Below are 15,701 nucleotides of genomic sequence, written 5' to 3'. Positions count from 1 at the left end.
AAATAACAAACATTTAACCATGCCCAACATGTCCAAAATTGAAACACGTCGCTAAGCCTATCAGGGGAAAAAGGCTATAGCTCCGGATAACAAGTTCCACTACCCTACACAAATCTCCTACCGAGGTACACAGCCGATTTGCTCACCTCCTCAGACTGACTTCCCAACAGAAAGTAGAACAAGAGTTTCCAGGCTAGGCAGGGCCTGGAAACTAACCATTATCTCTCTCCAACGCAGCACACAAACCAAACAACAAAGGCAACCAATACTGGGCCTATCAAACTCAAACACAATATGCAAACCAAACACGTACCTCCACGGTCTCCCAAACCAATAGTTCAAAGATCCCTTCCATGAATGTGAAAGAGGTCTATTTATCCTGGGAGACACCTGGCCCAGGTGTTTCCCATGAAGCTGACGACCCTCCCAACTCCGCCCACCGGCACCCTAATAAGGAAACAAGAACAAAGAGAGAATACGGCAGACAGAGTGGGAGGGTCGTCACAGGTACCTTACCCCAGCATACTATATTCAGTATGCTTACTTAATTTATTAAATACAATATGCTTACTTAATTTATTGTGTTCTTCTTATTCTTATATCTTGTATGTTTTTGGTCTACCTTGTTATTTTTAGTATTACATTGTTATTGATTGTGCAGGCTCTAACCCCAACATGGCAGTAAAGGCACTGTACGTGTGCATGATGAGACATTAAAAACTTGAAACTAATGACAGAAAGAATAAGTGTGTTTTGTGGAACTCCCAAAGAGGCTGATTCTGTGATTTAATCTGTTTTCTGCTGACTTTCACTAGTAAGAACAAGAACAAAATAACCACTGAGATATAATAAGAACTGAAGACTGCGTCCAAGATGTCCGACTGTCGTTTTCAAGGTAATCTACTCCTCTTCCCATACTCCGATTCATGGACTGTCTATATCCGTGTTGCATCTGGTTTACATGGATCAACATCATAGCACGAGCAGCAACGATGTCATCACGTCATCCAAAAACATGGCAGACATTGGATGAATAGAAAATTGTAATATATTTGATTGTGAATGATGGAAGAAAAAAAATAATCTGCCTCAACTAAAGTGCCTTATTAGGAATTTTCAGATTTGTCTTTTCCATGTGGCTGTCTATGGAAGTTTAAAGAACATTTCCATGTGCAAATGTACTCTCTTAATTAAGGATGTGGTGATGTTCAACACTTGACCAATATCATAGTCCTGTCCTCAACCACTTATATTTCTCAAATCCTTTCGAGCTTAAATTCCAGCTAAATTTAGAGCTCAGTTAGGGCTAACTACTTACAAAAAGCATGTTTCTGATAAATCAAATCAAATGTATTTATATAGCCCTTCTTACATCAGCTGATCTCAAAGTGCTGTACAGAAACCCAGCCTAAAACACCAAACAGCAAGCAAATGCAGGTGTAGAAGCATGGCCGCTAGGAAAAACTCCCTAGAAAGGCCAAAACCTAGGAAGAAACCTAGAAAGGAACCAGGCTATGTGGGGTGGCCAGTCCTCTTCTGGCTGTGCCGGGTGGAGATTATAACAGAACATTGCAAAGATGTTCAAATGTTCATTAATGACCAGCATGGTCAAATAATAATAAGGCAGAACAGTTGAAACTGGAGCAGCAGCACGGCCAGGTGGACTGGGGACAGCAAGGAGTCATCATGTCAGGTAGTCCTGAGGCATGGTCCTAGGGCTCAGGTCCTCCGAGAGAGAGAAAGAAAGAGAGAATTAGAGAGAGCAAACACAGGACACCGAATAGGACAGGAGAAGTACTCCAGATATAACAAACTGACCCAATCCCCCCGACACATAAACTACTGCAGCATAAATACTGGAGGCTGAGACAGGAGGGGTCAGGAGACACTGTGGCCCCGTCCGAGGACAACCCCGGACAGGGCCAAACAGGAAGGATATAACCCCACCCACTTTGCCAAAGCACAGCCCCCACACCACTGTCTTTATTATATTATGACAGACCAGCTAGATCTCCTGTCTCTATTATAATATGACAGACCAGCTAAACCTACTGTCTCTATGTCTCTATTATATTATGACAGACCAGCTAGATCTACTGTCTTTATTATATTATGACAGACCAGCTAGATCTACTGTCTCTATTATATTATGACAGACCAGCTAGATCTACTGTCTCTATTATATTATGACATACCAGCTAGATCTACTGTATCTATGTCTCCATTATATTATTACAGACCAGCTAGATCTACTGTCTCTATTATATTATGACAGACCAGCTAGATCTACTGTCTCTATTATATTATGACAGATCAGCTACATCTACTGTCTCTATTATATTATAACAGACCAGCTAGATCTACTGTCTCTCTATTATATTATGACAGACCAGCTAGATCTAATGTCTCTATTATATTATGACAGACCAGCTCGATCTACTGTCTCTATTATAATATGTCAGACCAGCTAAAGCTACTGTCTCTATATCTCTATTATGTTATGACAGACAAGCTAGATCTACTGTCTCTATTATATTATGACAGACCAGCTAGATCTACTGTCTCTATAATATTATGACAGACCAGCTAGATCTACAGCGTCTATTATATGATGACAGACCAGCTAAATCTACTGTCTCAATTATATTATGACAGACCAGCTAGATCAAAAGTCTGTATTATATTATGACAGACCAGCTAGATCTACTGTCTCTATTATATTATGACAGACCAGCTAGATCTACTGTCTCTATAATATTATGAGAGACCAGCTAGATTTACTGTTTCTTTTATATTATGAAGGTCCCGCTAGATCTATTGTCTCTATTATATTATGACAGAACAGCTAAAACTACTGTCTCTATTATAATATGTCAGACCAGCTAAATATACTGTCTCTATCTCTCTTTTATATTATGACAGACCATCTAGATCTACTGTCTCTATTATATTATGACAGACCAGCTCGATCTACTGTCTCTATTATATTATGACAGACCAGCTACATCTACTGTCTCTATTATATTATGACATACCAGCTAGATCTACTGTCTCTATTATATTATGACAGACCAGCTAGAACTACTGTCTCTATTATAATATGTCAGACCAGCTAAATATACTGTCTCTATCTCTCTTTTATATTATGACAGACCAGCTCGATCTACTGTCTCTATTATATTATGACAGACCAGCTATATCTACTGTCTCTATTATATTATGTCAGACCAGCTACATCTACTGTCTCTATTATATTATGACAGACCAGCTAGATCTACTGTCTCTATTATATTATGACAGACCAGCTAGAACTACTGTCTCTATTATATTGTGACAGACCAGCTATATAAACTGTCTCTATTATATTATGACAGACCAGCTAGATTTACTGTCTCTATTATATTATGACAGACCAGCTAGATCTACTGTCTCTATAATATTATGAGAGACCAGCTAGATTTACTGTTTCTTTTATATTATGAAGGTCCCGCTAGATCTATTGTCTCTATTATATTATGACAGACCAGCTAGATCTAATGTCTCTATTATATTATGACAGACCAGCTAGATCTACTGTCTCTATTATATTATGACAGACCAGCTAAATATACTGTCTCTATTATAATATGTCAGACCAGCTAAATATACTGTCCCTATCTCTCTTTTATATTATGACAGACCCACTAGATCTACTGTCTCTATTATATTACGACAGACCAGCTCGATCTACTGTCTCTATTATATTATGACAGACCAGCTAGATCTACTGTCTCTATTATATTATGACAGACCAGCTAGATCTACTGTCTCTATTATATTATGACAGACCAGCTAGATCTACTGTCTCTATTATATTATGACAGACCAGCTAAATCTACTGTCTCTATTATTTTATGACAGACCAGCTCGATCTACTGTCTCTATTATATAATGACAGACCAGCTAGAACTACTGTTTCTATTATATTATGAAGGACCAGCTAGATCTATTGTATCTATTATATTATGACATACCAGCTAGATCTACTGTCTCTATTATATTATGACAGACCAGCTAGATCTACTGTCTCTATTATATTATGACAGACCAGCTAAATCTACTGTCTCTATTATTTTATGACAGACCAGCTAGATCTACTGTCTCTATTATATTATGACAGACCAGCTAGAACTACTGTCTCTATTATAATATGTCAGACCAGCTAAATATACTGTCTCTATCTCTCTTTTATATTATGACAGACCATCTAGATCTACTGTCTCTATTATATTATGACAGACCAGCTCGATCTACAGCGTCTATTATATGATGACAGACCAGCTAAATCTACTGTCTCAATTATATTATGACAGACCAGCTAGATCAAAAGTCTGTATTATATTATGATAGACCAGCTAGATCTACTGTCTCTATTATATTATGACAGACCAGCTAGATCTACTGTCTCTATAATATTATGAGAGACCAGCTAGATTTACTGTTTCTTTTATATTATGAAGGTCCCGCTAGATCTATTGTCTCTATTATATTATGACAGACCAGCTAAATATACTGTCTCTATTATAATATGTCAGACCAGCTAAATATACTGTCTCTATCTCTCTTTTATATTATGACAGACCATCTAGATCTACTGTCTCTATTATATTATGACAGACCAGCTCGATCTACTGTCTCTATTATATTATGACAGACCAGCTACATCTACTGTCTCTATTATATTATGACATACCAGCTAGATCTACTGTCTCTATTATATTATGACAGACCAGCTAGAACTACTGTCTCTATTATAATATGTCAGACCAGCTAAATATACTGTCTCTATCTCTCTTTTATATTATGACAGACCAGCTCGATCTACTGTCTCTATTATATTATGACAGACCAGCTATATCTACTGTCTCTATTATATTATGTCAGACCAGCTACATCTACTGTCTCTATTATATTATGACAGACCAGCTAGATCTACTGTCTCTATTATATTATGACAGACCAGCTAGAACTACTGTGTCTATTATATTGTGACAGACCAGCTATATAAACTGTCTCTATTATATTATGACAGACCAGCTAGATCTACTGTCTCTATTATATTATGACAGACCAGCTAGATCTACTGTCTCTATAATATTATGAGAGACCAGCTAGATTTACTGTTTCTTTTATATTATGAAGGTCCCGCTAGATCTATTGTCTCTATTATATTATGACAGACCAGCTAGATCTAATGTCTCTATTATATTATGACAGACCAGCTAGATCTACTGTCTCTATTATATTATGACAGACCAGCTAAATCTACTGTCTCTATTATAATATGTCAGACCAGCTAAATATACTGTCCCTATCTCTCTTTTATATTATGACAGACCCACTAGATCTACTGTCTCTATTATATTACGACAGACCAGCTCGATCTACTGTCTCTATTATATTATGACAGACCAGCTAGATCTACTGTCTCTATTATATTATGACAGACCAGCTAGATCTACTGTCTCTATTATATTATGACACAGCTAGATCTACTGTCTCTATTATATTCTGACAGACCAGCTAAATCTACTGTCTCTATTATTTTATGACAGACCAGCTCGATCTACTGTTTCTATTATATTATGAAGGACCAGCTAGATCTACTGTATCTATTATATTATGACATACCAGCTAGATCTACTGTCTCTATTATATTATAACAGACCAGCTAGATCTATTGTATCTATTATATTATGACATACCAGCTAGATCTACTGTCTCTATTATATTATGACAGACCAGCTAGAACTACTGTCTCTATTATAATATGTCAGACCAGCTAAATATACTGTCTCTATCTCTCTTTTATATTATGACAGACCATCTAGATCTACTGTCTCTATTATATTATGACAGACCAGCTCGATCTACTGTCTCTATTATATTATGACAGACCAGCTAGAACTACTGTCTCTATTATAATATGTCAGACCAGCTAAATATACTGTCTCTATCTCTCTTTTATATTATGACAGACCAGCTCGATCTACTGTCTCTATTATATTATGACAGACCAGCTATATCTACTGTCTCTATTATATTATGTCAGACCAGCTACATCTACTGTCTCTATTATATTATGACAGACCAGCTAGATCTACTGTCTCTATTATATTATGACAGACCAGCTAGAACTGCTGTCTCTATTATATTGTGACAGACCAGCTATATAAACTGTCTCTATTATATTATGACAGACCAGCTAGATCTACTGTCTCTATTATATTATGACAGACCAGCTAGATCTGCTTTCTCTATTATATTATGACAGACCAGCTAGATCTATTGTCTCTCTATTATATTATGACAGACCAGCTAGATCTAATGTCTCTATTATATTATGACAGACCAGCTCGATCTACTGTCTCTATTATAATATGTCAGACCAGCTAAAGCTACTGTCTCTATATCTCTATTATATTATGACAGACAAGCTAGATCTACTGTCTCTATTATATTATGACAGACCAGCTAGATCTACTGTCTCTACAATATTATGACAGACCAGCTAGATCTACAGCGTCTATTATATGATGACAGACCAGCTACATCTACTGTCTCAATTATATTATGACAGACCAGCTAGATCAAAAGTCTGTATTATATTATGACAGACCAGCTAGATCTACTGTCTCTATTATATTATGACAGACCAGCTAGATCTACTGTCTCTATAATATTATGAGAGACCAGCTAGATTTACTGTTTCTTTTATATTATGAAGGTCCCGCTAGATCAATTGTCTCTATTATATTATGACAGACCAGCTAGATCTAATGTCTCTATTATATTATGACATACCAGCTAGATCTACTGTCTCTATTATATTATGACAGACCAGCTAAATCTACTGTCTCTATTGTATTATGACAGACCAGCTACATCTACTGTCTCTATTATAATATGTCAGACCAGCTAAATATACTGTCCCTATCTCTCTTTTATATTATGACAGACCCACTAGATCTACTGTCTCTATTATATTACGACAGACCAGCTCGATCTACTGTCTCTATTATATTATGACAGACCAGCTAGATCTACTGTCTCTATTATATTATGACAGACCAGCTAGATCTACTGTCTCTATTATATTATGACACAGCTAGATCTACTGTCTCTATTATATTATGACAGACCAGCTAAATCTACTGTCTCTATTATTTTATGACAGACCAGCTCGATCTACTGTCTCTATTATATAATGACAGACCAGCTAGAACTACTGTTTCTATTATATTATGAAGGACCAGCTAGATCTACTGTCTCTATTATATTATGACATACCAGCTAGATCTACTGTCTCTATTATATTATGACAGACCAGATAGAACTACTGTCTCTATTATAATATGTCAGACCAGCTAAATATACTGTCTCTATCTCTCTTTTATATTATGACAGACCATCTAGATCTACTGTCTCTATTATATTATGACAGACCAGCTCGATCTACTGTCTCTATTATGTTATGACAGACCAGCTAGATCTACTGTCTCTATTATATTATGACATACCAGCTAGATCTACTGTCTCTATTATATTATGACAGACCAGCTAGAACTACTGTCTCTATTATAATATGTCAGACCAGCTAAATATACTGTCTCTATCTCTCTTTTATATTATGACAGACCAGCTCGATCTACTGTCTCTATTATATTATGACAGACCAGCTATATCTACTGTCTCTATTATATTATGTCAGACCAGCTACATCTACTGTCTCTATTATATTATGACAGACCAGCTAGATATACTGTCTCTATTATATTATGACAGACCAGCTATATCTACTGTCTCTATTATATTATGACAGACCAGCTAGAACTACTGTTTCTATTATATTATGAAGGGCCAGCTAGATCTATTGTCTCTATTATATTATGACAGACCAGCTAGATCTAATGTCTCTATTATATTATGACAGACCAGCTAAAACTACTGTCTCTATTATAATATGTCAGACCAGCTAAATCTACTGTCTCTATCTCTCTTTTATATTATGACAGACCAGCTAGATCTACTGTCTCTATTATATTATGACAGACCAGCTAGATCTACTGTCTCTATTATATTATGACAGACAGCCTACATCTACTGTCTCTATTATATTATGACATATCAGCTTGATCTACTGTCTCCATTATATTATGACAGACCAGCTAAATCTACTGTCTATATTATAGTATGACAGACCAGGTAGATCTTCTGTCTCAATTATAATATGACATACCAGCTAGATCTACTGTCTCTATTATATTATGACAGACCAGCTAAATCTACTGTCTCTATTATATTATGACAGACCAGCTCGATCTACTGTCTCTATTATATTATTACAGACCAGCTAGAACTACTGTTTCTATTATATTATGAAGGACAAGCTAGATCTATTGTATCTATTATATTATGACATACCATCTAGATCTACTGTCTCTATTATATTATGACAGACCAGCTAGAACTATTGTCTCTATTATATTGTGACAGACCAGCTATATCTACTGTCTCTATTATATTATGTCAGACCAGCTACATCTACTGTCTCTATTATATTATGACAGACCAGCTAGATCTACTGTCTCTATTATTTTATGACAGACAGCCTACATCTACTGTCTCTATTATATTATGACATACCAGCTAGATCTACTGTCTCTATTATATTTTGACAGACCAGCTCGATCTACTGTCCCTATTATATTATGACAGACCAGCTAGAACTACTGTCTCTATTATAATATGTCAGACCAGCTAAATCTACTGTCTCTATCTCTCTTTTATATTATGACAGACCAGCTAGATCTACTGTCTCTATTATATTATGACAGACCAGCTAGATCTACTGTCTCTATTATATTATGACAGACCAGCTAGATCTACTGTCTCTATTATATTATGACATACCAGCTAGATCTACTGTCTCTATTATATTATGACAGACCAGCTAGAACTACTGTCTCTATTATAATATGTCAGACCAGCTAAATATACTGTCTCTATCTCTCTTTTACATTATGACAGACCATCTAGATCTACTGTCTCTATTATATTATGACAGACCAGCTCGATCTACTGTCTCTATTATATTATGACAGACCAGCTAGATCTACTGTCTCTATTATATTATGACAGACCAGCTAGATCTACTGTCTCTATTATATTATGACAGATCAGCTAGATCTACTGTCTCTATTAAATTATGACAGACCAGCTAGATCTACTGTCTCCATTATATTATGACAGACCAGCTAGAACTATTGTCTCTATTATATTGTGACAGACCAGCTATATCTACTGTCTCTATTATATTATGTCAGACCAGCTACATCTACTGTCTCTATTATATTATGAAAGACCAGCTAGATCTACTGTCTCTATTATATTATGACAGACAGCCTACATCTACTGTCTCTATTATTTTATGACATACCAGCTAGATCTACTGTCTCTATTATATTATGACAGACCAGCTAGATCTACTGTCTCTATTATATTATGACAGACCAGCTAGATCTACTGTCTCTATTATATTATGACAGTCCTGCTAGAACTACTGTTTCTATTATATTATGAAGGGCCAGCTAGATCTACTGTCTCTATTATATTATGACAGACCAGCTAGATCTACTGTCTCTATTATATTATGACAGACAGCCTACATCTACTGTCTCTATTATATTATGACATACCAGCTAGATCTACTGTCTCTATTATATTATGACATACCAGCTAGATCTACTGTCTCTATTATATTATGACAGACCAGCTAGATCTACTGTCTCTATTATATTATGACAGACCAGCTATATCTACTGTCTCTATTATATTATGACAGACCAGCTAAATCTACTGTCTCTATTATTTTATGACAGACCAGCTCGATCTACTGTCTCTATTATATAATGACAGACCAGCTAGAACTACTGTTTCTATTATATTATGAAGGACCAGCTAGATCTATTGTATCTATTATATTATGACATACCAGCTAGATCTACTGTCTCTATTATATTATGACAGACCAGCTAGAACTACTGTCTCTATTATAATATGTCAGACCAGCTAAATATACTGTCTCTATCTCTCTTTTATATTATGACAGACCATCTAGATCTACTGTCTCTATTATATTATGACAGACCAGCTCGATCTACTGTCTCTATTATATTATGACAGACCAGCTAGAACTACTGTCTCTATTATAATATGTCAGACCAGCTAAATATACTGTCTCTATCTCTCTTTTATATTATGACAGACCAGCTCGATCTACTGTCTCTATTATATTATGACAGACCAGCTATATCTACTGTCTCTATTATATTATGTCAGACCAGCTACATCTACTGTCTCTATTATATTATGACAGACCAGCTAGATCTACTGTCTCTATTATTTTATGACAGACAGCCTACATCTACTGTCTCTATTATATTATGACATACCAGCTAGATCTACTGTCTCTATTATATTTTGACAGACCAGCTCGATCTACTGTCCATATTATATTATGACAGACCAGCTAGAACTACTGTCTCTATTATAATATGTCAGACCAGCTAAATCTACTGTCTCTATCTCTCTTTTATATTATGACAGACCAGCTAGATCTACTGTCTCTATTATATTATGACAGACCAGCTAGATCTACTGTCTCTATTATATTATGACAGACCAGCTAGATCTACTGTCTCTATTATATTATGACAGACCAGCTCGATCTACTGTCTCTATTATATTATGACAGACCAGCTAGATCTACTGTCTCTATTATATTATGACATACTAGCTAGATCTACTGTCTCTATGATATTATGACAGACCAGCTAGAACTACTGTCTCTATTATAATATGTCAGACCAGCTAAATATACTGTCCCTATCTCTCTTTTATATTATGACAGACCATCTAGATCTACTGTCTCTATTATATTATGACAGACCAGCTCGATCTACTGTCTCTATTATATTATGACAGACCAGCTAGAACTACTGTCTCTATTATAATATGTCAGACCAGCTAAATATACTGTCTCTATCTCTCTTTTATATTATGACAGACCAGCTCGATCTACTGTCTCTATTATATTATGACAGACCAGCTATATCTACTGTCTCTATTATATTATGTCAGACCAGCTACATCTACTGTCTCTATTATATTATGACAGACCAGCTAGATCTACTGTCTCTATTATTTTATGACAGACAGCCTACATCTACTGTCTCTATTATATTATGACATACCAGCTAGATCTACTGTCTCTATTATATTTTGACAGACCAGCTCGATCTACTGTCCCTATTATATTATGACAGACCAGCTAGAACTACTGTCTCTATTATAATATGTCAGACCAGCTATATCTACTGTCTCTATCTCTCTTTTATATTATGACAGACCAGCTAGATCTACTGTCTCTATTATATTATGACAGACCAGCTAGATCTACTGTCTCTATTATATTATGACAGACCAGCTAGATCTACTGTCTCTATTATATTATGACAGACCAGCTCGATCTACTGTCTCTATTATATTATGACAGACCAGCTAGATCTACTGTCTCTATTATATTATGACATACCAGCTAGATCTACTGTCTCTATTATATTATCACAAACCAGCTAGAACTACTGTCTCTATTATAATATGTCAGACCAGCTAAATATACTGTCCCTATCTCTCTTTTACATTATGACAGACCCACTAGATCTACTGTCTCTATTATATTACGACAGACCAGCTCGATCTACTGTCTCTATTATATTATGACAGACCAGCTAGATCTACTGTCTCTATTATATTATGACAGACCAGCTAGATCTACTGTCTCTATTAGATTATGACACAGCTAGATCTACTGTCTCTATTATATTATGACAGACCAGCTAAATCTACTGTCTCTATTTTTTTATGACAGACCAGCTCGATCTACTGTCTCTATTATATAATGACAGACCAGCTAGAACTACTGTTTCTATTATATTATGAAGGACCAGCTAGATCTATTGTATCTATTATATTATGACATACCAGCTAGATCTACTGTCTCTATTATATTATGACAGACCAGATAGAACTACTGTCTCTATTATAATATGTCAGACCAGCTAAATATACTGTCTCTATCTCTCTTTTATATTATGACAGACCATCTAGATCTACTGTCTCTATTATATTATGACAGACCAGCTCGATCTACTGTCTCTATTATATTATGACAGACCAGCTAGATCTACTGTCTCTATTATATTATGACACACCAGCTAGATCTACTGTCTCTATTATATTATGACAGACCAGCTAGAACTACTGTCTCTATTATAATATGTCAGACCAGCTAAATATACTGTCTCTATCTCTCTTTTATATTATGACAGACCAGCTCGATCTACTGTCTCTATTATATTATGACAGACCAGCTATATCTACTGTCTCTATTATATTATGTCAGACCAGCTACATCTACTGTCTCTATTATATTATGACAGACCAGCTAGATATACTGTCTCTATTATATTATGACAGACCAGCTATATCTACTGTCTCTATTATATTATGACAGACCAGCTAGAACTGCTGTTTCTATTATATTATGAAGGGCCAGCTAGATCTATTGTCTCTATTATATTATGACAGACCAGCTAGATCTAATGTCTCTATTATATTATGACAGACCAGCTCGATCTACTGTCTCTATTATATTATGACAGACCAGCTAGATCTACTGTCTCTATTATATTATGACATACCAGCTAGATCTACTGTCTCTATGATATTATGACAGACCAGCTAGAACTACTGTCTCTATTATAATATGTCAGACCAGCTAAATATACTGTCCCTATCTCTCTTTTATATTATGACAGACCATCTAGATCTACTGTCTCTATTATATTATGACAGACCAGCTCGATCTACTGTCTCTATTATATTATGACAGACCAGCTAGAACTACTGTCTCTATTATAATATGTCAGACCAGCTAAATATACTGTCTCTATCTCTCTTTTATATTATGACAGACCAGCTCGATCTACTGTCTCTATTATATTATGACAGACCAGCTATATCTACTGTCTCTATTATATTATGTCAGACCAGCTACATCTACTGTCTCTATTATATTATGACAGACCAGCTAGATCTACTGTCTCTATTATTTTATGACAGACAGCCTACATCTACTGTCTCTATTATATTATGACATACCAGCTAGATCTACTGTCTCTATTATATTTTGACAGACCAGCTCGATCTACTGTCCCTATTATATTATGACAGACCAGCTAGAACTACTGTCTCTATTATAATATGTCAGACCAGCTAAATCTACTGTCTCTATCTCTCTTTTATATTATGACAGACCAGCTAGATCTACTGTCTCTATTATATTATGACAGACCAGCTAGATCTACTGTCTCTATTATATTATGACAGACCAGCTAGATCTACTGTCTCTATTATATTATGACAGACCAGCTCGATCTACTGTCTCTATTATATTATGACACACCAGCTAGATCTACTGTCTCTATTATATTATGACAGACCAGCTAGAACTACTGTCTCTATTATAATATGTCAGACCAGCTAAATATACTGTCTCTATCTCTCTTTTATATTATGACAGACCAGCTCGATCTACTGTCTCTATTATATTATGACAGACCAGCTATATCTACTGTCTCTATTATATTATGTCAGACCAGCTACATCTACTGTCTCTATTATATTATGACAGACCAGCTAGATATACTGTCTCTATTATATTATGACAGACCAGCTATATCTACTGTCTCTATTATATTATGACAGACCAGCTAGAACTGCTGTTTCTATTATATTATGAAGGGCCAGCTAGATCTATTGTCTCTATTATATTATGACAGACCAGCTAGATCTAATGTCTCTATTATATTATGACAGACCAGCTCGATCTACTGTCTCTATTATATTATGACAGACCAGCTAGATCTACTGTCTCTATTATATTATGACATACCAGCTAGATCTACTGTCTCTATGATATTATGACAGACCAGCTAGAACTACTGTCTCTATTATAATATGTCAGACCAGCTAAATATACTGTCCCTATCTCTCTTTTATATTATGACAGACCATCTAGATCTACTGTCTCTATTATATTATGACAGACCAGCTCGATCTACTGTCTCTATTATATTATGACAGACCAGCTAGAACTACTGTCTCTATTATAATATGTCAGACCAGCTAAATATACTGTCTCTATCTCTCTTTTATATTATGACAGACCAGCTCGATCTACTGTCTCTATTATATTATGACAGACCAGCTATATCTACTGTCTCTATTATATTATGTCAGACCAGCTACATCTACTGTCTCTATTATATTATGACAGACCAGCTAGATCTACTGTCTCTATTATTTTATGACAGACAGCCTACATCTACTGTCTCTATTATATTATGACATACCAGCTAGATCTACTGTCTCTATTATATTTTGACAGACCAGCTCGATCTACTGTCCCTATTATATTATGACAGACCAGCTAGAACTACTGTCTCTATTATAATATGTCAGACCAGCTATATCTACTGTCTCTATCTCTCTTTTATATTATGACAGACCAGCTAGATCTACTGTCTCTATTATATTATGACAGACCAGCTAGATCTACTGTCTCTATTATATTATGACAGACCAGCTAGATCTACTGTCTCTATTATATTATGACATACCAGCTAGAACTACTGTCTCTATTATAATATGTCAGACCAGCTATATCTACTGTCTCTATCTCTCTTTTATATTATGACAGACCAGCTAGATCTACTGTCTCTATTATATTATGACAGACCAGCTAGATCTACTGTCTCTATTATATTATGACAGACCAGCTAGAACTACTGTCTCTATTATAATATGTCAGACCAGCTAAATATACTGTCCCTATCTCTCTTTTACATTATGACAGACCCACTAGATCTACTGTCTCTATTATATTACAACAGACCAGCTCGATCTACTGTCTCTATTATATTATGACAGACCAGCTAGATCTACTGTCTCTATTATATTATGACAGACCAGCTAGATCTACTGTCTCTATTAGATTATGACACAGCTAGATCTACTGTCTCTATTATATTATGACAGACCAGCTAAATCTACTGTCTCTATTATTTTATGACAGACCAGCTCGATCTACTGTCTCTATTATATAATGACAGACCAGCTAGAACTACTGTTTCTATTATATTATGAAGGACCAGCTAGATCTATTGTATCTATTATATTATGACATACCAGCTAGATCTACTGTCTCTATTATATTATGACAGACCAGATAGAACTACTGTCTCTATTATAATATGTCAGACCAGCTAAATATACTGTCTCTATCTCTCTTTTATATTATGACAGACCATCTAGATCTACTGTCTCTATTATATTATGACAGACCAGCTCGATCTACTGTCTCTATTATATTATGAAAGACCAGCTAGATCTACTGTCTCTATTATATTATGACATACCAGCTAGATCTACTGTCTCTATTATATTATGACAGACCAGCTAGAACTACTGTCTCTATTATAATATGTCAGACCAGCTAAATATACTGTCTCTATCTCTCTTTTATATTATGACAGACC

Source organism: Oncorhynchus mykiss, chromosome 6 (assembly GCF_057628025.1).
Source record: "Oncorhynchus mykiss isolate SJ-2025 chromosome 6, ASM5762802v1, whole genome shotgun sequence".
NCBI lineage: Eukaryota > Metazoa > Chordata > Actinopteri > Salmoniformes > Salmonidae > Oncorhynchus > Oncorhynchus mykiss.
This window is presented reverse-complemented; position numbering follows the sequence as displayed.